At 37.0% G+C, this 27,404-nt stretch overlaps 1 long non-coding RNA gene across 1 annotated transcript; it reads right to left on the bottom strand.

Annotated features, from left to right (window-relative positions):
• On the bottom strand, positions 1-27,404 carry LOC147917344 (uncharacterized). Its single transcript, XR_015552094.1, has 3 exons — positions 27,191-27,404; positions 4,515-4,580; positions 1-585 (listed from the first exon to the last, which is right to left on the bottom strand). It is a non-coding gene; the product is annotated as an uncharacterized LOC147917344 (long non-coding RNA).

The following is a 27,404-nucleotide window of genomic DNA, read 5'->3' as shown; positions in this document are numbered from 1 at the left end:
TCTCGCGCCTTCCCAGTCATTATCACCCCCCCTCCACCCCGACCAAAGGTAAGCCCTATTCTGACTTCTATTACAATAGGTAAGTTTTGTCGGCTTTTTGAACTTCATAAAACAGAATCATACGATATAATTCTTTTATGTCTGGAGATTGAAAAAAAACAAGTCACAGGGTGAGAGAGTATATTGGCAATACATATATCTGACAAGGGACTTTACCAGCATATATAAATACAAATCAATAAAAAAAAAGATAGACAATCCAGTTTAAAAATGGGCAAAAGACTTGAACAGGTGCATTACTAAAGAGATTAACCAAGTATTTCATACATTTTGAGTATCTTCCTTTAAGTCCTGAGTCTTTTGAGATCTCAGCCTCAAAAGCTTAGAGTTCCCTTGGGGGCTAGCCCAGTGACGTAGTAGTTAAGTTCGTGCACTCCAATACAGTGGCCCAGGATTTGTGGGTTCACAGGTCCATGGGTCTGCAGGTTCGTGGGTTCAGACGCCGGGCTCAGCCCTACACACCGCTCATCAGGTCATGCCGTGGTGGCATCCCACATACAAAATATCTATGCCAATCCTCCTCACCTGAAAAAAAAAAAAAAGCTTAAAGTTCTCTTATTTAAATTAACTAATCTCTTCTTTCCCATATTTCTAAAGCATTTGTTAAACACCTCCTATGTTCAAGGCACTGTGTCGTCCAATGGAGAAGTAAGATAAATAAATCACCTGCTTCAAGAAATGAAGAGTCCAGTAGTTGAAAAGTGGCCATACTTTAATATAAATAGAAATACTGGCCACAACAGAAATAAAACGATTGACTGTTCCTGCTTGACGTCGGGGGAAGGGTGGAGAGAAGTGACTAAAGAAGAAAAGGTGATGTCTGGCTGATTTAATATCTTACGTGATTAGAGTTATATACCTGGAACAAAACAGAGAAATATCCCGGGGAATGTCCTTCCTGACGATTTTGTTTACCATTCCCCTCTAATCCTGGAAGTCAGCCTTTGGTCCTAGGAGAGGAGGATTTAAACATTTCTATGGCCGTAATTTGCTGGATCAGACCTAAGAAGCCTTCTTACTTCTAATTCTACTCTGACCTTGGCATTCCAGAACTGGACAACTCTCTCCAACCTTATACCACATTCCACAAATTATTGGATTTTCTGACCCTGAATCCTCATACCGCATTAAGTGCATTCCTAACATCCACCTGCAACCCTTCTTAATCTAGCATTCTTAATGCTTAGGTCACCATCCATCACCTATTCTTTCCCTCTTGTTTCTGTGTGCCACATCTGGAATCCTATTTAGTCCCTGGTTAATAGTACTTTCATCCATATGAGTCTGTTTGCTTGTTTGTATTTTGATTTTTGAATGATTTCCTGATTTTATAATCCATATGCACTTCCCCAAAATAATAAACAGACCTCTGGTCTTACTCTTGAGTTTTGTCTCCTGGATTTCACTCAACTCTAAACCACTTCCAGTCTCTGGATCTTAGGCTTTCCAGGCTGGCCTGTTTTACTGCTATGGAAATGCCAACAACAACAAGAGGAGAGAAAGGAAACGGATTTTCTTAATAAAAGCATGCAACGAACACACCCTATTCTTTTCAAGTCAGGATACCAAATTTTAAATCTCTATATCTATCATCCATATGTATTTCATGAATTTCCCTTATGCTTTTGTAATACTCTGAGTCATAACCTGGAATAGTTTTCTCAAAATCTGGCCTACCTGCATCAGAATAGCCTAAGAGTACTTATTTTGAATAAGATTCTTAGACCCCACTGCAATCTACTGAATCAGAAACTCTGGACCTGAAGCTCACATATCAGAATTTTTCCTAAGAAGCTCCAAAGGTGATTTTTATACACTGCAAAGTCTTAAAACAACTGAAATGGAACAATTCCATAAACAGACTGACCACCAACCAATTTAAGCATTTATTTCTGCCTAATCTTTGATAGGCCTCACAGGAGAAATTTAAAGGGACTGTCATGAACAGACAGGAATCATCTGACATTGTGTAGATAAGCCAGGATAGCCTCACTGAGAGGTGAGAGACCATATGGGGAGAGACCCCAGCTGTCCCAGCTAAAGCAGCAGATACGTGACCAAGGCCATCCTAGACCATCCAATCTAAGCCCAAGCCAGCCCAGATGAAGAGAACTGCCCCACCAATGCACAGAACTGTGAGAAATTTTTTTAAGTGTAATGTTTTAAGCTACTAAAGTTTGAGGTGGTTTGTTACACAGCAAAAACTAGCTGATAGACCCAGTAAAACTCCTTTTGCAGAAACATTGTGGAAGGGTCAACCCATTCTACCACACATCCTCTCAGTGCAGAACAGCCTTACTCTATATTCCACCTGGTGTGAATTTGTCCTTTCCACTTTCTTCATTTTCTTTCATTCACAAAAAGTCTTGTCACTTATTTTCCCCTGAAGGTGTCCTAACCATCTTTTTAATTTTGCTTATTACGTTTTAATTGTACTAACCTGTTCCTTTGCCATCAACTACATATAAAGTTTTATAACAGAGGCAAGTCATTCATAAAGTTCTTTTTATAAGAGCACAAAAATTGGGAATTGGCTAAATCCCCAACATTAGGAGAATAGCTAGATAAATTATGGAATTTGATGGAATAATATTCAGCCACTGGAAATTAAGTTTTTGAAGAATATTTAGCAACAAGGAAATTGCTTATAATGTAATAAAAAGTGAAAAAAGCATAATTAAAAACTATACATATAGCTATTCACATACCTATATATAAAAGTGAAGGACATGCATTGGGATTTTAACAGTGGTTATCTCTAGATAATGACATAATAAATGGTTTTTACTAGCTCTTATAATGTTTTTCTTTATCAGTCTCATACAATGAGCATTTACTACTTTCATAATCAGAAAAAAGCAGATGTTAAAAATGAATACATAAATTGTGTTCTTGCTTTCTTCCATAGTTCTCCAAATTAATCTTTAAAACCTCTTTTGTAAATTACATGAATCAAAATAAAAAATAAGAAGAAAATATTCTTTTGGCTACTACAGTTTAAATTGAATACTAGGGGGCTTTTGTCAAAAAAATTATATTTTGTCTAATATAGACACTATAGTAGATGAAAAAATTAAAAACCAAATAAAATATAAAAGAATAAGTACTGAGTGTTGCTATAGCCCCAGGCACCCAGATACATTCACTCTGTTTTTCATATAAATGATCATCAGTCATATTGTGTTCTTCTTTCTCAAAACACAATTTTTCTATCTGATATGAAACAATGTATTAAATTTATTGAAGTAGGGATAACTAACCTCAGTATCCATGGAAAATAGTACTTTCCTGTATACTATGAGAGCAAAGACAAGTATTGTACTCTAAGTAATAAATTTGTTTTTCATAGGAGTATAGATTAACAATTGTTGAACTACTTTTGCGTGTAGTCTAGAATTTAGCAAATAATTAAATACATTTTGGGTATGAGAGCCAGCTATCTCATTGTCAGAGAAAGGATTTACAAATAAGGTAAGGGAGAAGGCTAGAATGGACCTGGTTGGTTTGGATTAGAATTGGATGTATCAATATAAACTCTGTTGTAGTTGTTTTTAATACAGATAGATATAGAAACAGATATAAACGTATACGTATGTAGGTGTGCAGGCGTCTACATATGTATGCATATATAATATATACATACAAACCTATGTGTGTGTGTCTCTTCTAGTTCTGTCCACTAGGAGTGTCTAGAAGAAAGAGTATCCAGTAGTAATGAACATGCTGAACATCCAGATTTTGGTTTATAAATACCACTCTCCAAGAAAAGTAACCAGGGCTGAGCTGGGGGAAAACACAATATAAGCTTGAGACATTTTATGGTGTCAGAAGTTAAAGAGTATCTTCTAATATGATGCACTGAGAAGGACACAAATCTCTTCTCTACAATTTTTGGCAAAAATGCGTAATATAAACTTGACCATGAGAGAACATCAGACAAACTCAAACTGAGATAGATTTATTCTACAAAATGAAAAATTAAGATACAGGAAATGCCCCAACTAGAAGATACTAAGGAGACATGAAAACTAAATGCAATTTGGGGATTCAGGATTGCATCTTAGACCAGAGAACGGACATTAGGAGGAAAATTGGAGAAATTGGAATAAGGCCTGTAGATTGGTTAGTAGAAACATATTAGTGTTAATTCCCAGACTTTGAACACTCTACTATTATTATGTCAGATGTTAATATATGGTGAAGATGGGTGAAGGAACTTTTAATACCATTTTTGCAAGAGTTTTGTGAGTCTGGAAATACTTAAAATTAAAAAGCAAAAAAACAAGGATTTAATGTTGGAGGGCAAATTTTTTATTTTGATGTCGCCCAAACTCTATTGCAAAAGTTGTTCTCAATTCTATATTTAATTGTCATTTTACTTTTTAAAAACGTTCTTTATTATAGCATTAATGCGCCTATTAGCAGCAATTAAGTGTTATGCAATAAAATCTCACCCTTTCTTCTTCCAATGACTTTCTTCTCTCCTTTCAAACTTGAATTATGTTATTCTCCAACCAAACCTGTAGGATAAAGAAGTTCTTATTTATTTTTCTAACATTTTATGTATTGTACAGGATCTTACAAACTTCCAACATCATTGAAAGACCATAATAATGTGATTCTGGACACTGTGGTTAAATAATTGCTACTGTCTTGATAGCTACTCAGAATAATGTAGTAACAGCATTATTCTAAATTCTGTAATTAAATAATTAGAGTTGTCTTGCTTGCATGTCACTTTTATTATTAGTTCTGTTTTTCTTTCTTTTTTTTTTTCCCTGAGGCAATGCTGACATATCTATGGAATGTGCTGCCTTTTTTTTTTTTTTTTTTGAGTGTTTCCTAGAGTGGAATCATTGCGACTTTCAAGTGATTTTCCTTTCTTCCTTTTCTTTTTCCTTTATTTTTATTTTCCTTTTTTTAAAATTTTTAATTGTGGTAAAATACACATAAGATAAAATTTACCATCTTAACCATTTTTAACTGTACGGTTCAGTAGCGTTAAAACATTGTTGAAGACGTTCTGAGGTTGGTTCCTTTTTCTTTTTACTTTTATTCATGCATCCAAAAAAAGATACAAAGCAAAGATGATTTGCTTAGTTTTGGAAGACTGTTAAGGAGACCGTATTCCTGGTTTCATGTACCATTTTTTTCAGACATTATTTAGAATGATTCATAAGAGATATGAATAAAAGTATTAGAGCTAATTTTGAGCCCATATGATTAGGAACAAAATCCAAGCAAAGACAAGCAGAGAACTAAAACCCAGTTATGTTCTTCCTGTATAGAACTTGTCCAACTAATGAACTCAACTGTCCAGAATACAGCTTTTACCAGAAAAAGTAAGTAAATAAAAGGACTTTGAGGAAACAAAATTAGTGTCACAAAATCCATGTCTTTAATTTTATACACTTCAGTCACAAAAGAATCTTATGCCCAAAAATTCAAAAGTTTACTCTTACTTTAAGAGCAATGAACATAATTGGCTACCTGGTATCTAAAAATCACCACAGCCTAGAAATGCAAATATGAAGTAGAAAGAGGAACACTTGTAGGCAATATTGGCAATAAATTGAAAATAAGAAATTACATGTGGTGAGATGCAGAAAAACCATGAAAAGCAGACACACTGTTATAAATAAATAGAAAAAATCAGTGCATTGCTGAGAAATAAAATGTTCATATCTCAAAATTCCTAGAGACTATTATGAATTTAAAAACATTATGATAATTGATGCTTATAATATGTTCAGTGTATTCTATTTTTATATATAAAGGATGAAAATAATTTATACTGAGTGATTTTTATGTTATTGACAGGTATTGAGAGGTTTAATTTATGGGATATATACTGTATACTATAATGCAAAAAATAAAGTGGCTTTTGTTTTATTTATGCTGTTTTTTTTAAATTTGGGTGCTTCACACCAATGTGGGGGGAGAAGGGGACATACGCAAGGAAATCATACCAGAATCATTTTTTTCCCAAAATATAATTTCACGTAACTAGTTATTCTTGTTCTCCAATTAAAAAAAAATGTTGGTAACAAGATTTTTATTATTTCAAAGTTCATTTTTTTCCCCTAAATGCTGACTTTCCACTAAAGTTTTACTAAACGTGTAGCATTGGAACAAGATGACAAGGGTAAACACTGAAGAAAACTGTGGAGAGATATCAGACTAAAAACGCTTAAAGACATTCATGGGGAAGTGACCACAGTCATTTATGGAGAATTTTTTGGCTCAGGTAGATGCCCTTGGGCAAATGATACAGGCTTAAGAGGAAAATCCCAATAAAAATTGAGACTAGAAGCTCTGCGAGGCCAAGAATCCTGTCTCTCTTCACCAGTGTATAGCCGATGCCTGTTACGTGGAGCAAAGACTGTATGAGGCAAAACTAGGACCTGGAGTGAATGCTTTCCACACTGTGTTGCTCCTCTCATTTTCTCAGCGTTCCAGGGAACTAAAGAGAAATGACACCAGAAGCAAGTAAACACAGTTCCTTTCTGGACTTAAAGTAATTTATTGTAACAGATGGTATGGACCTAAAGTAGCACTATACGTTGTTGTTTTTTTCAATCAGCTCACAAAACTTCCCCAGAGTTTTCATGATGATAACCTTATTAGACATTTCAACAAACACATCAGAACCATACAAATTGCTATGTCCCCAGAGCGTTATTTTTGGCCTAGCCTGCCTCCTCAAACCCTATGTCTGCTGTGAATGTATCCAATGGAAGAAACTTCAGAACCTGGGTCCTCTGTATTCTTGTAATGTTGCAAATTTAATATGAATAACTGACATTTTTAATTCTTTTTTTTATCAAATATGTATTGAGTATCTCTTCTTACCAGTTACTCTAGTAGCCACGGGAAATACAGTGGGAGGAAAAAAAACACAGAATCGACCCTCATGGATCTTATACTACGGTATAGAAGACAGGCCAAAAAATGCAAAAAAAAAGGAAAATTGTAAAAAGTATTGGAGGAAAAATATGGGGCTGAAATAAGAATAACAGAAGGGGAAGGGGAGGCGAAGAAAGGTCTGATTTAATCAGAAAAGGCTTCCCTGAAGAGGTGACATTCAAGCTAAAATTTGAAGAATCATGCAGCACTTAGATTGAAAAGAGATTGGGGAAGATGATCCTCTGAAGCAAGAAGGAGCTTGCCATGTTAAAGAGCTGAAACAAGACCAGTTGGCCACGACCTAGTAAAAAGGTCATGACAAAGAGTAAGATTTTTTCCTAAGAGCATTGAGAAGCCATTGAAGAGGGTTAGAGAGAGGATTTATATGGCTTCCTTATGTATGATGTATTTTTCTTAGTTCCTAAACTAAATTAAATAAATACTGCTAACTTAAATTTGATTTGCTCTGAAATTTTCCATAATGCATTTGAAATAAAGCTTTCACCAACCTTTATGGTTTGAACCTGTTAATGCTAAAATGAAAGTTTTAATGGCTGTCTTCCAAAGACTGCTCCATACTGAACTCTCATAAAACTCACAACCTCTTATGTCCTTGGACATCCTAGCTGGGATGCCCTGTTTCCCTCTGGCCTCTTCATGACCACAGAGATGTACGGTTCCCACCATAATATGACACAGTGCATTAACCGTCTGCACCAAGGGGCTCTATTTGTTGTGCTGGCAGTTTTTCCTCCTTCTTTCACCTCCCCAATGAGTCCCAGACCCGCTCACTGATGTCCTGTAGCAGTCAGACAAACCACTGTCTCAAGTTCTGCCAGGAATCAAAAATAACATTAATTGCATTCTATATTGTGTATCTATATTTAATGATAATGGATAATATCTCTGATGATATTTTTTCAAAATTTGTTTCTCCATTTCCCCTTCATTTGGAAAAATGCCTTCCTGAGTGTCTGTCTACATAGCTTGTTTTAAAAATGTAAATGCTCATTCACTTTGTAACTCCTATACTATAATCGGTCCACAGAAGTGCTTTAAAAGATCCTGATTTTACCACCTGAAAGGAGAGTGGGCCTCACAGAATTGTTCAGGAGAATTATCTACCCAACCTCCAACTGGGGACACATGCAGCTAATGTAATTCTGCAAATGGGCTCACAGATACCCTGGAACTTCCTCAAGAGAGCAAGATTCTTTTTCCAGGGCACAGGACATTTCAGAAAAGGGATAGAGGGAGACACCTTCTTCTTCAACATTCATGAGGCTGTATCGTTCATACCTTCTAGTACCTAATAACCCTCACCTGTGTTACTCATGACATATCGAAGCTTTGTTGTTCTACACTCTTCCCAAAGTCGCGTGGAAAGGTGCCAGATCAAGATTTAGGACATCACTCCTTACAACAGTCCCCTGAAGACTCTTATGACCCCGCATACCGCGGCATGATAAAATTTCTCTCTGTCAGAACTTGATGAGGACAGAGAATGAGATAATCCATGCAAAAATACCCTGAAAGATACAATACCTAGTACGCAGCAGGTTCATAGGAGATATATATAGATATAGATATATATAATAAAAATTTTAGAATACATATATTTAGAGAGAGAGAATGAATAAATCTAATAACTGCATTTAAGTACCAACAAACAGATGTAGCTATTCTTTCCCACTTCTTATTTTACTGTTCTCATTATGAAAGCATTTAGTATCTGTCCTTGGTGCTAACTCATCTTACCTTTTCTATGATCCCCTCATGTTACCCAACTTTCCCCAATATACACACATATATGCCCAGGGCCTTCCTGGCTGGCATATGGTGCCTCCACTCAGTCCTTAGCACCTCAGCTTTGTTATCATCTCTAACCTTTTCCTTCCCACTTTCCCATCAGCTATTAAGTGAAAGAGCAGAAATTCAAGTCCAGAGCTGTATGTCTCCAAAGCTCTTTTCACTAATCTCTGTTCCTTCCCAAGGAATTTCTGGTTCTGCCGACTCGATATTGATGGAAGGCTCTTCCTGGCATCCCTCAGGTCCCTCATCGTGTGGGACTGCCTCTCGTCTATAGTAAATGCAGTACTTCTTAGAAGTCACCTTTATGTATCAGGAAGCAAGTGGGTCAAACTTGTAGAAATGAGGTTTGGGAGACAAAGTAAAACAAAAGTAATCTGAAGACTCAGATGAGGACAAATCCTCTCCTGAAATCATCCTCTGTTGTTCATTCTTGTGCTCTTAAGCCAGTGAGTGTGAGCGTCAGACTTGAGGAGTCTTTTAGAGATACAGCCAGTTGTCTTATCACTTGCTGACTCAAAGGCAGCCCCTGATGAGTCACACATTGCTGCTGTCACAGCAGATCAGCCACGAGCCAAGAGTCGTCAAGTACACAGAGCGCTGTGGAATCAGTGATCGTGAGCAGCTTTTCCCTATTTCTTCTAAGGACCAGAAAGGACTCAGTTGGAGCACAAAGAATTTAGAGTAGATTCGTATAAGTAGACGGAGTGTAAAAGTTGTGAGAAAGTAAAATTGCCCAATGGTAACATAAAACTGGGGTCCTCCCATTTTTTTTATTTTTTAAGAAAAGGAAAACGTCTCATTTCCCTAAAGTTTCATTAGGTTGGGCTGGGGAAGGTATTGCCAAAAAAGCAATAGGCTAAAAGCAAGATAAAGTGCACTCCTTCCAAACATACCCCTGGATCCCCTCCCAAACCTCTGCCTACAATTTAAGGAATTGTAATGGCAACAAGCCATTGCATGTATGGAACCTACTAGTACAACATGATGTATTGGTTTGGAAACTCCCGAAATGAAGTACAGTTCTCAGGAGAATTTTAAGGAAGGGTAGACAGTTTTCCCAAATGATTGAAATACTGTCTTATTTTAAGCAGAGAGAGAACTTCAGCAGGTAAATTTTGAAATTCTTTGCAAATCTGAAATTCTATAGTTCCATGACATGTTTATTAAAAGCTAACTAAATGTATAATAGAAATCTCTTATAAAAAACATTAGCTCTGAATATTTCTATTATTAATAATTGTATTCCATGAAGCTAAAACAAAATAAATGCTACAACAGGAGGTATGTCTTGACATCTTGAGTTCTCCAACCAGCTATTTGAATTGGCCATATAGGCTAATAACTTCAAGCCAAAGGTATTTTAGAGACATAACTGAACAGACTATGCGTTTGCCCTCCTATACCTTGAGCATTGTCTAATAGTAATAATACAATCCTGTTGTTCAAGAGTTCTTTAGATGTTTATATGGTTGAAGTTAATTTCAAATTAGTCTAATATTTTGAATGTAAGCTACTAGAGTTTGTAAATGTCTTCTATTTTTAGAACAGCATAACTTTGTAGCAGCTGGTATGAGGTCCTCAAAATGCACTGCAGTGGGCAGAAAAAAAAAACCAACCAACCTCCTGAAGACAGTAATACAATAGACATACATTTTTTGTGGGACTTGTTTATCTATCCTCCCTGGAAGACAGGATTGCAAAGAGATTTTATTTCTTACTCTCATCCAGGGCTAGAACTTTATCAGGTCCCTGCCAGAGCTGAGTTCTGCTAGTTCCAGAAGGAAATCCTATAAGTGGTTTAGTAAATGCTAAATGGAAACTCTGGGATATCTGACTACATGAAATTCAAAAGTAATAGCTTAGTAATTCAAAACAGAACCTCTGTGTCTCTCAGAACAGTGTGTTAGGCTAAGTAGATCTCTGTAGTTTCAGCAGTTTAAATCCTGCCCTACCTGCCCCAGTCCTAAGCAATGTCTCAACAACATTAACAAAGTAAAATGTGAGCTATTTGTGTTTGTTTCTTTGGGTTCTGATCAAAATAGTTACAACAAGTGTCCAGTTATATCATTACACATAAAAATAATTTTGATTTTTTTTTGCTTGCAGACATTATGTCTTCAACACCTCAAGTGCTTCAGCAAAACATTCTTTGCTCTTTCCAGTAATAATGGCCCAATTCAGTCAATCACAAGTTTGGCTCAAAAATGGCAATTCAATTTGGCTCCAGCTATACAAATTAGACCAAAGACCAAAATCTCCATAACAAGGAGAGTATTTTGTAGAATGAAATGGAAAAAAAAAAAAAAAAGCTTTTTTTTTAATGAAAAAATTATGAACCTTTTAAATGGAGCTTAACACAAGTGATCTGAATTAGATTTTAGCTTTGACCTCAGGTATTTTTCCTATTTATAGATCTAAGAGAAAATAGTAATTTGCCTGAAATTTCATTGAAATTTATTTGGTTTAAGCTTTCCTGGAAAGTCTGTAACTGATTCTCTAACTCAAAATTTTACTTGAGTAGGTAAAACTCGGTAACAAAGTTAATTCTACTTAATACTCATCCCCTCCATAAGACTTAAACAAAGTTCAAGTCTCTAGATTTTAAAGCATCATTTATTGTCTTAAAACAATTAGAATAACACTTCAGATATCCAGAACTCAACTAAAAGAAGCTTAACCTATCAAGAATACGAAAAAGAATCCCAGAAGTCTCCAAGCAGCCAAAATACAAACCACAAAATCTACAAACAAAATGCTTGTTTAATATATCAGGGATGAGGGAGGGGTTTGCATCCTTTCTCTTTGTGTTTTCTGGCCAAGGAATTATGCATGAAAGGAACAATAACTTAATGGGAAATGAACACTTTATTAGTTTGTAAAGGACCCCCTATTCTCTCTTCACTACCCAACCTACCACCTACACAACTTCTCTCATGAAGAGCAAAGGTTAGACATGAGGTCTAAACAAGCATTCCTGCTCTTCTCCCCCCAAAAACTAAGATTTGGGGTCCCTCAAAACAGACCCAACATGGTTGACCTACCCAGTCACAGATGCAGAAGGGCTGAAACAGAAAGAGAAAGTGCACACAAGTTAGCACAAGTGAGCCAGGTCTGTCTCTAGGAAGTAAATCCTGTTTGATCTGTTGAATACAGGGAAGTCAAAAGTGCTCGAGACAGGATATGGATATGGATGGGTCATGGCGTTAGAGGTATAGTAACACTCCCTACTTGTAAATGTGACCCAATAAATGGCCTGTGCTTTAATCATTTATATTATCAACTCCTTCTCCCATAGGATACAAACAAGGAAGAAGTGGAAAGAATAAAATTGCTCCAACAATTCTCTCAACACAATTCCTTCTATTATAATCATGAAATAGATATCCAGAAGTTTCCTTGGAGCCTACTTAAACCAATATTTTGAGACAATTCTATTAAGCTAAGATTCTCAGTCTAAGGCAGTATAGAATATGCAAATTATGGTAGAGGGGAGAGAGGAGATCAACAGGAGAGCCATCTGAAAGGTAGGCTCATGGACAGCAGTGACCATTGAGAGTGTGGTTGAAACAGAATAAAGTATAAAAGCAGACATACCAGTGCCCCAGAGCATAGCCCTACGAACTCCTCAGGGAGGAAGCAAAACTCTTCTGAGGCTCTTACAACCTTTGGTGTATTAGGAGCCAAGGCATTTTATAACTGTGAGGTGGCAGGAGATAATTATGGCCCGTGGGTTCTTTTTAGGAAGCTCCAGATGCACTTCTTACTTTGAAGATGTTCTTTCTTCAAATTGTTGATTTTTAAGTGTAGTTCTCATAGAGTTATGCTTCAGTTATGTGGAAAAGTCATTTACGTATTTATATGAAATACTGTGTGTCCAGACAATAGCAATTAACTCGTATTTGTATACATTTAAAGTTTCTTTGGTAGATACACAGTTACATGGTAGACGGCATAGATAGGCTTTAGCAAGTAGATAAATTTCAAGATTTACTCAGTCAGTCTCAGGAACTGCAACAAACTAAAGAGAAGAATTGAAGTGTTCAAACCCTTAGTTTCTTACTTTACGTCTGCTTTCCTTTGCCATATTCCCCATATATAAATGTTTCTGAAAAGCACAGAGCTTCTTCTCTTATAATCTGAGTCCTAGGACTCTAGTAAAATGGCTGCCTAGGGTCTGACAAAATTCTCCCCATATATTGTATCTCAAGAAATCACTTTGATTTCCCACATGCAGAATGATTTATCTTGCAGATTTTACATGGCCAGATTTTAACCTTGGCCTGTTATTGGTAATCATATGCAAAAGAAATTTTATAGGTAGATAGATAGATGGATAGATAATAAACAACAGAAATCCACCTGATGTTTCCCAAACATACTATAACTATATTTTGCATACTTGTATTTTCTATTATCTATGTTATTTGTTGCTGACAAGAAAATGGATATAGACATGGTGGTGATCATTGCACAATGTATACAAATATCAAATCATTATATTGTACACCTGAAACTAATATAATGTTATAGTCAATTATATCTCAGTAAAAAAATTAAAAGGAATATGGCTAATAGTTAACTTTCAAAAAATACATTTGACTAACACAAAAACAACCATCACAATTATGAAACTCTGAGGTAATTCTAATCCAGCTCTCTTAGACATCTTCACTGTGTTAAACAATGCTTATCAGTGAAAAAATGCCCAAAATTTATCTACATGAACTTGAATTAATGGGTAATAGCACAGCCTTTGGAGACAAAAGTTGAGTATACCACACTCTACTCTGTTTTGATCCAAGTGTTGTAGAATTCGTGGTTTGAACTTCTTTTCAAAAGATGATACCCATGGGACAGTAAACAAAAATATTTTACATTTGTTCTGAAAATTGTCTACAGTTGAGGTGGCAAAATTCATAAGTTGTTAAAAGGAAAGAGATACTTTTCAAACTCAAATCATTTAAATGTTAATGAGTTGATGCTAGAATACCAATAATCATAAAGATGAGTCACTATAAAGACTAGAATCCTACAACGATTGCTATTTGTTGAGTTTATTCATTGTAGACATTTAAATACACTAAAAATTACCAAAAGAATTTAGGTGATTCATTTATTTCTCTTACTTTCCCTCTTTTGACAACATAATTTCTAAGGTTTTATCACGTCTATCTTGATACTTAACTTTTAAAACTCACAATTTTGGCACCAAAGTTGGCGAACAATATATCTTTATTTTCCTATGGGTCTGTTTAGTACCAGATACATTCAGCTTTCTCAGGCCTGTTAGGCTCACCTTATTTCAAAACACACCTGTTCTTTGTAGAAATTCTGGAATATCTTACTATTTTGAATCATCCCGTATATGCTAATTCAGTTTCTTGTAAATGTGGAATTTAGACTGTAAGGCAGTCAACTGAAATAAAAATTGATGAATCAAATCTTAGGTATTAAATATGTCTCTTTCTTTCCAAAGAGCATTTGGAAAGGGTCTTCATTTACCCTGTCTGGACAGAACTGGTCAATAATTGGAAAGAGTTTCTCAACCCTAATATTAGTATCTCAAAGAAGTAGGCCATCTTGTCATATGCCAAAACAGATATGACAAAAATCAGGAAATTTGAGGTTTGGAAAATAGACAGGTCCACAGTAACAGAGGCAAGATCTGTAGCTGGCCAAGTATCAAAAGTTGAATCAATCTCAGGCATTGTTGCAATAGTGTTTATAGGATAATCACACATTTGGAGAAAAGTTACAATTTAAATCCACTAGGCCACTGTGTCCCAACTTTTTTTTCCGTTGTATTCTGCGTGGCGAATGATGCTTCCAAGAACCATAAGATTCAGTGGCAAAACTAGATTTGTTTAAAATTAAAAAAGTAAAGGAAAAAAGAGAAAAGAAAATCAGAAAAATAAACCAAATACTGTCTTTTTTTCATTAGTATAGCATTCAAAAAACTATTTTTAGAGCATGAGAATTATAGCATACTTTTAAAGCTCTCAAAAAATGGTTTTATAGAGAAAAATAAATGATATATTTTCTTTAACATTAAACTACATTTCTTAAATATGAATTTGAAGTTTCTAGAATTCTACTCAACAAACAACATTAAAAAGATAAACAAGTATGTAATACTAAGGGATATTCATAAATAAATATAATTCATTTTTTATTAGAATATATAGAATGTACAGGTTGTAACATATTTTTATATAAAGAGCATCATTCTCAACAAAGCATATACGTAAAACTCTAAGCACCCTTATTGTATCTAGTCTCACCTTCTTTTCATTAAAAATGTATTCATGGGTAAAATTTACAAGACAGTGGAAGTAACTGTAATATCAAAATTCAAAAATTTTACAAAACACTCTAAGCATACAACTGTTAGCTGTAGAGCAGGAACGGCTGCTTACTATAGGCTGCTGAATCTATGCAGTTCTCGGTCTACCTGTTACTTCTATCACCCTTCTCAAAATCATATCAGCACATATATGTGTGCAAATGATATCATTATGGGAATAACCTTGAATCCTCGTAGACAGATGAAAAATTAATGTCATTCCCACACTTTAGCTCTTTGACTATTATTAGCAACAGAGTACTTGCTCAAAATAACACAAATATTCTACTATCTGCCCTCAATCGAGAGCTCTTCATGGCAGTGTTAGGTCCTTGAATTTAATTGGTTCCTTTTTAAGTCCCCAGCATATGTGACAAGGAGGGCACATTGTCAGCATTCAATAATTGTGGGTGGAACTCAACTCGGCATCCCTTAGGCGACCCTACCATTGAGGAATGGTCTCCCTTCGCCAATTGAAAATGAGAACTGCCAAACACAATTTGTTCCTCCAGACTGGCTGTCAGCACTTTTAATCCATACTAAAAGTAAGCATGCTTACAAAGGAAAAAAATAGCTTACTTTTGTAAAGTTTTAGAATGATTTATAAGTTTTTTATAAATATATGATATTTTAGTCTTCCCCATTTTGTCTCCTCTTTATTGAGATTTCATCAATGCAGAGAAAGTGGGAGTCGTTGCCTACATTTGAAAGTTTTGTGTTTATAAATGCATGTGTATGTATAGGTGTGTGTGTTAGAAAAACGTTAACATTGTCTAAAATGTCTCTAGAAGAAATTAAATAGAAGAAAAATGTTGATTCTGTATGATGGATGATATGATAGGTAAATCTTACACCTGGGATCCACAATTTAAATTCTGATTCTTGGAGAAGAGATTTTGTTTCCAACCCAAGCTATCTCAACTTCTCACAATATAGATTCCTAAATGAGTTTTTAAAACTAGGGAGTGATAATAGATGGGCTCTCATTGTCCAATCCTTTTTCCCATTCAAGAAACAAAATTTTCAATTCCCATCTCTATTTCAGTTGAATGCTTAAAATAATAAATACATAGCATAGTACATAATATCAAACTTTTACAAAAACTTAAAAATGTTTACAAAACTGCAAAATGAATAAAGCTACATTTTTTTCTTTTGAAATATATTTTACCTCAATGAAGATATATAAAAGCACCCTAATGGAAGCAGTAGCTACTAGGTCCCATAGTTAGCAGGTCTCTTTTGATATCTATAGATAACTGTGTCCAAGAGTAGTAGGCAAATATTTTCCCTCCTTTTTGGCACAACTGATCTGGAATGCCTATTTAAAGATTTTTATTTATTTATTTTTTCCCCCCAAAGCCCCAGTAGATAGTTGTGTGTCATAGCTGCACATCCTTCTAGTTGCTGTATGTGGGACGCGGCCTCAGCATGGCCAGAGAAGCAGCGCGTCGGTGCGAGCCCGGGATCCGAACCCGGGTCGCCAGCAGTGGAGCGCGCTCACTTAACCACCAAGCCACGGGGCCGGCCCTGGAATGCCTATTTAAATTAGGACAAAATATAGCAGCATTTCATAAAACTCCCAATTTTGTACAATGCAGCAATTTGCTAAACCTCTACAATCTCAATTGCAAATTAAATTTCTATGTCAGTGACAGTTAATTTTCCAAAAATACTTCTTTGAAAAGAGTTTTATTGCATGTTGCTTATATGCTCAGCACTATGCTAAGCAATTTTCCAGCATTATCTCATTAATTCTCATACCTATGAGGTAGATACCATTAAAATCTTCATTTTACAGATGAGAAAAGGAGGCTTGGCGAGATTACACCATTTTCCCAAGGTTGCACGGCTACTACACGGTAAAACGATATTTTAGACACAGGTCATTTTAACTTCAAAACCCAAGCTACTAACCATCGTGCATTCTCCTGCATGAAAAATCTTCAATTTGGGCTCCTTGTTGCATTTTAGATAAGAAAAAGCTATAGAATCTCAGGGTTGGGAATAACCTTGGTGGTCCTCTAGTCTCCTATGAGTTTCCTCTCTATTCTCCGATGGCTCTTAGGCTGGTGTAGACACTAAGTTTTATGGGGCAAGGATAGCGTCTTTTGTCTGTTATTTGTCAGCACACTGGACCTTGCCTTTAACACAATAAAAGGGCAATTGATCTGTGATGCTCACTCATTTTTCTACCTTTCAAAACAAGGAGTTCCACAGTATGGTCTAGACCTAGGCTTATTTAAGGTTGAAGTCATTCAAGAAATACATTTTTATTGATCATCTACTATATGCTTTTCCGATGTTCTCATTCAAGAAATTTTTGGATGAATGAAGTATGCACGTAATGTATTCCCTATGCAGTAAGTAAAAGATGCCCAAAATGCAAGATCATACTGGAGGTATAGGGAGTTCATTTACAATCCATGCCCTTTAATAATTTAAATGGAAAGAGAAAGCTATACAAGTTAATAGTTCCTTAGTTTTAGAGGCACCCAGTTTTTCCATGTAGAGTAGAAATAAAACCATCAACGTATTTTATCACTCTAGTGGAATATCTACTTTAAAACATTCCTAGAAAAGGTAAGCCTAATCTACAATGTAAAATTAAGAAAAGCACTTATTAGTGCTTTAAGCAACGTGATTTCCAGTGCTCTCTTTCATTTCATATCCTAGAAATAAATTTCTTTAGAATCAGTCACTTTTTAAAAGAAGTTTCATATATATATACATTTCTCACTATTTTCCCATTCCAGATCCGATTACGTTGTTATGTTACCCTCTGGCAAGGTTCACGGAAAGTGAAACCTCATAACCTCTTGACAAATTTTCCTCTCTCTTCTTAACTGGAAATGAAAGAGTAAAAATTTGTACTGAATGAGATCCAACCTGAAGATCTGTCTACAAAAGAGAAACAGACATTTGAAACCTTTCCTCCTCTCTTTTTCTCTGAAAATATAAAGAGGACAGTTCTCCATGGGGACTTTTCCTTTCAGAGTAACAATACTTGAAAGTTGAGGATTCATCCACTTTCTCCACCTGTTTAAAATGCCCGAGCCTTCCTTGGCCTATTGCAGCAAGTGGTCTGTAAATGTGAGCAAACTCGGATTTCTTACATTCCTCCCACCTGCCACATTTTCTTAACTGAAAGTAAAAAGTGTTGCAATTGTATGTATTCCCGTGAGCCTGCAGAGATTCACAGAGTTCTAACAGACAGAGCTCTACGTTTTTAAAATAGGACAAAGCAGTCTGAAAATAGGGAGGTTTTGGGGTAGATCTGTTTTTAAAAAGACTTAAATATGGTAAAATCAATCTAAAAACTGTTCTAGGCAGCTGAGAGGCTGGGGATAACACGAGCACAGGGAATAAAGAGAGCTCTGAAGAGCCAGGACCAGTTGCTAATACTTAATCTCTTTAAATAATGAATTAGCTGCTCATATCTACTGTGGCTGCTAAGAGAAAGCACTTTCTTTGCGGAGTGAAGTAAAGCTTGAATACCCATGAATTATTCAATATAAAGTGTGCCAGTTAAAATGCCTTGATATTGGAAGTCAAGTGTAAGATTATCTCTTGTCTGTCAAAAAGCATCTCTACAGTGTTACTGAACCCGAGACGAGAGGCCCAAGGAGTAAGAAAAGAAAGGAGGAAAGCCATCCAGAAACAATGTAATAAAGCACTAAGCATTCAAAACGAGCTGGGACCAGCTTCCTCACTGTGGGGAAACCTTTATTGACATGCTCTCTTTAAGCAGGACTTAATGCTTACTCCTTACAGTCACTACCTCCCTCTGTCCTCCAGGGTTAGAACATGGAAAAGTGGACTAACTCCTTTCCGTTGGAGACAATAGATACTAATTCATCAGCCATTGCTGACTTAAAGAAATACTTTCCCTCCTAAGGTGTCTACTGAGAGTTGAGTGATGACCTTTTGATCAATTTAGAATTTCTAAAGCAAAAGTGATTAACTACAAAGCAGATTAGAATGTAGACTATGGCGAAATTTCAATGTTCAACGTAGAAATTTCGTTATCTATTACTCTATGAAGTGATTTCATATTCAGCTGGATATTTTTTTTTCTTTCTTGGATGTTCTTCAAGATTTGCCTTTTCTTGGATAACTCAGAGAAGTAATTTGGTTCATAAAGAAATCAAAACCCTAAAACCACGGGGCTCCTTTTAAAAATGAAGTACCTGGAAATTGCATAGCCTATGCCTTCAAAAAATGTTCGTTAAGCACTAGTTACGGAAAGGCACTGTTCTGGGTCCTGGGAATAAGATCAATAAAGATAGTTCCTGCCCTCAATGTATTTGCAGTGTAGACAGGGAAACAGATGCACACTCATTAAAGCCTTCGAGTGTCACAGATGATATGATAGAACAACCCAAAGGAGAGAGGCAATTTTTTTGAGTGAGGAATGGGAACAATCAGAGAAACTCACAGAAAATATAATGCTAGAGGTTAGATTTAAAGGAAGACGAAGGATGTTCATCAGGACAGGTTGGGGGAGGGGCTTTTATTAATAGGCATGCGGAAGAGTAAAGGCGGAGTGCTGTGAAAACCAGCTGGCAAGTTCGGAGAGCAGCAGCCACCTGGTGTGGGTGAAGCATCAGCTAGAGGCTGGCGGGTAAGAAATAGGCTGGGCTATCGGCAGAAGGGTGATCGTGGGTACCATGGTTAGGAAGTTTGAACTTTATTCTCTAAGCAGTAAAAGACAATTCAGGGAGTTAAGCAGAAGATTTACATCTTAAGTTTCTTGTGAAGGAATTTCCCCCTGGTGGTGAAGTGGAGAGTAGACTGAGAATGTGCAAAGCTGGGAATGGGAGGGGACCAACTACGTTCCAAGAACCAATGCCACTGCAATGGAGATGAAATGAAATAAGAAGGACTGGTGACTAAACGATTGTAAGGAAAACAGTGGCAGAGGGATCTAATTAAACTTCTAGGTATCTGATTCAGATGAAGGGGTAGAAGGTGATGCTATTTACTAGATAAAGAATAGAGGAAGTGGAATAGGTTAGGAGATAAAGGCAATGAGTTTAGTTTTGGATATGCTAAGCAGAGATATCCAATAGGCATTTCAATATTGTAATCTTAAACTCAAATTGGGCTTGGCTAAAGATGCAAATTTGAAAGTCATCAACTTGCACTTGGTGAGTGAAGACATAGGGATGGATGAATGAACCAAAAAAAGTGCATAGGACTCTTGGGAGACCAATGCTTAAGAGCAGGCAGAAGAAAAGAACACAAAGAAAATTAAAAATTTAGAGAAGTACAAGAAAATTATTAATGTGGGTTTGAAACTAAGGGATAGAGAAGCTTTAAGAAGAAAGAAGTGGCCAAGAGATTCAAATGTCTCTTAAAGGTCAAGTATGAGGAAGATTAAAAATTATCTAAAGGATTTGGCAATTAGGGGATCATTGGTGACTTTTGTCATGGCAGCTAGTTTATAGTGGTGGAAATAGAAACCAAATTATCTAGGATTAAACAGGATGGTAAGAAATTCAAAACTGTGAGTATAGACAATTCTTCAGAGAATAGGAACAATAAGGGGTATAGTGGATTGAGTTGTTTCCCTAAAAAGATATGTTCAAGTCCCAATCTCTGGTACCTGTGAATATGACCTTCTTTGGAAACAGGGTCTTTGCAGATGTAATTAGTTAAGCTGGCAAGCCTTGGCACTCCCTGGCCTGTAGCTGCATCACTCCAGTCTCTGCCTCTGTCTTCACATGCCGTCTTCCCTCTGGGCGCCTCCAAATCTCCCCCTCCTTACAAGGACATCAATCATGTTGGATTAAGGGCCCACCTTAATCTAGTATGACCTATTCTTAAGCAATCATATCTGCAATGACCTTATTTCCAAACAATGTGACATTCTGAGGTACTGACTTATGACTTCAACATCTTTTGGGGGGAGACACAATTTAACCTATTACAGTATCCTAGAGACAAAGTAATCTAGCAAATACATCTAGATATAGATGGGAATGTGGAAAAGGATATAGACATAGAGATTGATATAGATATAGATATATAAAATAATTGAGGCCCAGAGATTTTTTTCTCTTACTCAAGTCACACAGCAAGTTAGTATTACAGTCAGCAGTAGAACCCAGCTTGGGTGATTCCCAGTTAGCTACCCTTTCTATATTTCCAGCACCCCATACAACTCATTCAGTGGCTTCATTTGGCCCCGTGGATATAATCTAAACTCTTTCATATGGTCTAAGGCCTGCGTCATCTGGCCACAGCCTCAACTCTAGCATCTTTTCCTATTCTCCACGCTCAAGTCGCACTGGCCTATTTCTACTTCCATAAGCCTGCCGGCCTCCTTCCTGCTTCAGTCCCTCCTGCATAGGCTCACTCCTCTACCTAGAAAGGGATTCTCATTCCTTGGCCTTGCTCAGTCTTCATTCTTCATGTCTCACCGGAAAGTCGTTTCCTCAAGAAAATCAACGCTGATTGCCAGGTTAAGTGAAATTCTCCTGTTATATTCCTCTGTGGCATCCTTACACTTTGGAAAACTGTTCACAGTTACAATTACGGTTTTATGTGTTTAATGCATATTTTCCCTAATAGATTGTAAGCTCTGAGAGGTCAGGAAACACACTAATCTTCCTAAAAGCCTAGCAGAGTGCTTGGTGCTGAGCAGACATTTCCTATGTATTTATTGAATGAAGGAAAGAGCCCCGACTTCCCACCCATCAGGTGGCTGACAAGGCATGCTGGATGTGGAAAAACACTTGGATCCCATCTGCCTTCAACACACATTTGCCTGGGCTACTCTCTCTTTCTGGGGCATTCTTACCCCAGATGTCTTCATGGTTACAGTCCTTCCCTTCTTCAAGTTTTTTCCCAAGGTCATCTCAATGAGGACTAGACTGAACTTCAAATTATAACACCATCCTCCTGAGCCTACTCCACTTTTTCTTTTTTTTCTAGCACTTATCACTTTCTAACACACTATAATTTACTTCCTTCTTATTTGACTATTTATTGTCTGCCTTCCTCTGCTAAAAATGTAAATTCTAGGGCAGAGATCCTTGTCTTTTTTATTCAATAATGTATCCCGACCACCAAGACAGTGTCTGGCATGTAGTAGAGCTTTTAAAAATGATTATTAAATAAATGTACTCCAGCAGCATGAAGAGGCATTACAAAAACTATCTTCTATAAGGAATCAGTACAGATCCTCCGTTGCCAGCATCAGAACATAAAAGAAATAGAAACAGGTGTATGGTCTGAATTTTATGTGATGTAACCTTTTTTTAGAAAAAGAAGAATATGGCTATATTTTGTATGCTTTGTGGTCCACATAAAAGTGTCAAGTTCAATCAAGAAGAAAAGTATTAAAGTAAGAGTAATAGCTAACCTCTGTTTTCCAGTATTATTTGGCAAAAAAGAAAACTAAGCATGAAATTCAGTAACTGAACTAATCTCTGATCCTTCCTGACATCTTAAATCACTTGACATATTGCAATATTTTCTGCAATTTCCAGTGATTTCCTTAAAGCCTATTTCTACCTACTACTCTGCACATAAAGTAAAGCCAGCTTAGATCTAAGCACTTTATGGACATTTCATAAATCTAACAAAACCATAACAATGAGTGCTGCCTCAATGTTTTACATTTAGATTTAAAGGTGTAGAACAAATTATGGTAGTAAAAAAAAACCTTGGAGCAATTAGAGCTAATATATTAATTCATGTGGTTACCTCCCTTTCCTGCTCATGGTCTCTTTTGATGCTCAACTGCCTGTAATTGCTCAAGGAAGACAAGACCTTAATGTACTAGTTGAAGGCACTCCAACCACCTACCACACCTGGTGTTGGCTCACCATTTCAGCTGCTGCTTCCAACACTGTCTTGGTCTATTCAGCTGCTATAACAAAACACCATTGACAGCGTGGCTTATAAATAACAGAAATTTATTTCTCACAGTTCTGGAGGATGAAAAGTCCAAGATCAAGTTGCCAACTGATTCAGAGTCTGGTGAAGGCCTATTTCCTGGTTCATAGACTATGGTCATCTTTCTGTGTCCTCACATGGCAGAAGGAACGAGAGAGCTCTCTGGTGTCTCTTTTATAAGGGCACTAATCCCATTCATGAGGGCTCCTCCCTCATGACCTAATCACCTCCCAAAGGCCCACCTCCAAATAGCATCACATTGGGGATTAGGTTTGAACATAATAAATTTTGGGGGGACACAAACATTCACTCTCTAGCAGACACCATGGACAAGCTTTCTTGAACTCAGGCTCCTCCAAGGTTATTTTGCTGCTTCTGCCAACACAGACACTTTCTCCTTCGTTAATTCTACTCCCTTGACACCACCTTGATCAATGTTTCACATCCCAAAACACTACCAAATGCCACCGTTGCTGTCTTGGCCAACCAATTTTAATGTCATTTTGCCGCTTCTGTTCTCACCATTTGTTTCTCAGAGGTGGGCAAACAAGATCTGAGCTTTTTAATCCCCTGGTAGAAAGCTGCTACAATACCTCTGAGATGATCAGAAGAAAGCAGAGAGAGAAGCCTAACTGAATAAATTGAAGTCCTGTCCTAGCAACATTGTCTGCTCAATCAGGAACCAAGTCAATCCCAAGGCAGCTCAGGACAGTTCTTAGGCAGGATCTTTTCAAAACTAAGCAGGACAAACAAGAACTTCCACAGTAAATCCTGGTTAAGGTCCCCAGATCCTGCAATGTCCCTGACTTCTTCATGCCCTGAACAGTTCTAAGCTACCAAATACCTCAAGAAATTAGGCAAAGTCTAAAGAGTATATACCTTTTGACTATCTGCTCTTTCCATTTGAGTTAATTTGCATAGAAATCTGTTTTGGGGTGGAACTCTTGCAGCTAGATTTCTAGTATAAGTATATAAATACAGAGATTATGGCAAAGTTCTGTTTTGGGCAATGAACATTGGTGCTACTGACTTCTCAACAGCCCCCAATACTTTGGGAATTTAGTTTAGTTTAACTCATTTCATTTGTTTCCATGATGGTGATATGTTTGTACTGAGAGCCCTCAGCAAATCTGTAGGCCAGCCTGATCTATAGCCCATCAAGTGCTAGTTTTTTTTTGAGATGCCTCCTAAGAATTAGAAGCCTAGTCTCTGGTTACAAAACTACTTAGGTCTGTTTGAAGAGTAAATTCTTCCCTTTGTTTCTTTAACACCATACTCTAATTAACTGAGCTAAATGTTTCATGTAAATGAATGTATAATAATACTAGAATGCCAAAATTGGAGCACAAGATAGAGATTAGATTTCTGAAACAAGTTAGAAACCAGATGTTAGACTGGAGAATGCATCCACACTTAAACTAAAAGCAAAAATATAACTTGAGTCTCAATCCCCAAGTATTCCTGACCACAACTCCAAGACCGGGAGACCTGACATCTTTACTGTAGCTTCCCTCTTCTGCCTTGCCACAGCCAAACTTGGATCAAGTCTTCACTGCCTCTAACCTAGATAATTACAAGGCTTCCTAAGAGATCTCCCTACTATTTTTAACTGCAGCCAGAAGGATCTTCCTAAATTGCAAATCCAATTGTGTCATGACTACCTCCTCCACACTTAAAATCCTCCAGTAGGTCTCTTCTGCTTTGAGAAGAAAGTCCAAACACTTTCACGTGGTAAAATGGGTTATTTTATGATAATGTTGTTTGCAGACTCTATAATGCCCTCTTCCTCATCCGCATCCTACACTTCAGTTAAAACACTCTAGTAGCTAGTTCCAAAATGTCCCAATGTCCTACTTCTATTTTGAAGCTTTATCACTGTTTAAAAAAATCAAATTTCTTTGGAAATTAACATTTCTTGAGTGGAAGTTTGATAGACAGTGGAAGAAAGAAGAATCTTTACTGATTTCATGATTTTCCTAGGCCAACAATTCTTCAATGTCACTATTTGTATTATTAAAATCAAAGGTGAAGGGGCTGCGTGGGTAGGGGGAAACTGGGTGGGATCACCAATGTAGAAGCTATTCATACAACTACACTGAGCTACAAAATTATTTTTTAAAAACACACTGACTCAGTTTTTATTTTCCATGTAGTTTTTCTGCATAATACTTTCAGAAATCACCAAGGTACAAGACTCAGATTTTGCTATGAATAAACTATAGAAAGTCACAGTGTGTCAATTTGACCTAACTGCTTTCTGAGATGACAAGTCTCAGGCATCTGATGGAAACAATACCCACCCCTGCCCCAGAGCAGCACGCTATTTGGAAATGATTTGGTGGTGCTCTAGAAAGTATTCAAAAGAATGTTGAAAGTTTTTTTTTAATGTATGTTAATTTTTATAGGTAGATAATATGCCTTTAATATTTAATTTTCCATTTATTAATAGAAAAAAGCTCTCAAGTGTTTTGACAAATTTTGAATTGCAGAATTCACAAATGTTTAAATAATAAAATATAGATTTTACTACCTTTAATATGGGGGGGAGGATTCCAGATAGGAAGAAAAGAGCAATAAATAAGGAAAGAGAGAAAAAGAAGGGAGGGATGGAGGGAGAAAAGGAGGGAGGAAAAGAAAAAAAGAATCTTTGCCAAAGGAACTATCCTGTTATAAAGCTGAGTACTTCACATAGCTTTAAAACTAGGCCAATGTTTGAGAACAACAGGCATAAGAAATCTATATTTTTTAGGTTAGAAAACATCAAAGTTGGTAACATCAAGTTGGGTAAGCAAAGAAAAAAACTGCTCAATAGAAACCAAGAAGGATTGCAAAATGTGGAAATGCCCCGAAGGTAGTTGTGCATACGTGTATAACTGGCATTTTTCCCAATTCTACCCATGAGGCTGCTACATTTCTCACTCAGTAATAGGAAATAGGCCTAATTCACCACGATCAAAAAGAATGCCCTTTAACTAAATATTAGGACATACTAGATTTCAACATCTCCCTCATTGCTGACACTCAGTAAATATTTATTTTTGTATTAATCTCAATAGATTTTGGAATTACACTTGTTCAGGGAAGCAACAAATCTTAAAGGAATCCTCCATGTAAAAAGTATGCAGCCAAGATATAGCTTGCCTTTGGATTCAATTTCAAAAGGAAACTCTGAGTTTGAAGCCTGGTAATTCATTTTGGGTATCATGTTGTCTTTGTGTCTTCCATGATGCTTCCAAAATTAGGTGAAAACCTTTTCCTGCTCAGAAGTATCCGTCTTTGGAGTGCTAGTGTACAAGAGGTCTTCCAGCCATTTGAAACCAAATCCCCTACATTGCAATATAATGCCAAATGCTCCAAATTCAAAAGGATACGTGTCAGGAATCCTGAGTCTGATGTTCACAACTGTGACTTCTTTCATTTTTTTTAACAGAATGTATGTATAATTTGCTTAAGATTTGCGAAATGCATCTCGATTATTTTTTATTGTTTTTCTCTGAGTTCTCACAACATCATTAGACACAATTCTAAAATTAATGCACTGATTAAAAGCTTCATTTCAAAGACATATCAATGAGTATGTATGTATCTTAGAGAATTTTCATTTTTAAGACCATTTTCATTCGTTGAAAATAAGTCTACTCAGAATTATACTGTGGAGATGAAGTCAAGATGGCGGCGTAGGCAGACTCTGAACTCACCTCCTCCCGTGGACACAGCCAATTTACAACTACTCGTGGAAAAATTACCCCTGAGACAGAACTAAAAACTGGATTAGAGGAACTCCTGCAACAAAGCACAATCCTAGTTGAGGTAGAAGAGGCAGAAACTCCCTTCCGGAGAGGAAAAACGCCGCCTTCACAAGCCGCCAGCTTCACGGCCGCCGGGAGCAGCTCACAGGTACGCAGCCTCCCTGGAGGCGCGGGGCCCTGAGATGGGGAGGCCCCCGCTGTGGGCATTTTGTGGACCCAGCACAATCGAGACCAGCGGCATAATATCTGACTTTGCCTGCTACTAAAACATTGGGCAGTACCCCCAGAAAAGCTGGTTCACAAAGAAATTAAAACCGGTTCTTAAAGGGCTCACTCGCAAACTCACCTGTTTCAGAAAGCAACCTAAAATCACCAGAAAGAAAGGTGCACAGTGCTGTGGTGAAAAAAGACTCACCTAATAGGCCCTGAGTGCATCTCGGTGAGAGGTGAGACCTCTCCAGGGACTGGGACGTTGGCGGCGACCATTGTTGTGGCCTGGTGTGGGCGTGCTGACACAGAAGCCATTGGAGTTCTCCCTGGGGCCTGCTAGCCCAGGGTCTGCCCCACCCGCTAGAGCACCTATTTAATCCAGCTCAGCCAGGGCAGGCAGCCCACCCTAGAGACTGGCC

The sequence above is a fragment of the Ceratotherium simum genome, chromosome 4, assembly GCF_057802395.1.
Source record: "Ceratotherium simum simum isolate JZ-2026a chromosome 4, ASM5780239v1, whole genome shotgun sequence".
NCBI classification, from domain to species: Eukaryota; Metazoa; Chordata; class Mammalia; order Perissodactyla; family Rhinocerotidae; genus Ceratotherium; species Ceratotherium simum.
The sequence above is the reverse complement of the archived record's forward strand: the minus strand, read 5'-3'. Positions and strand labels throughout refer to the sequence as shown.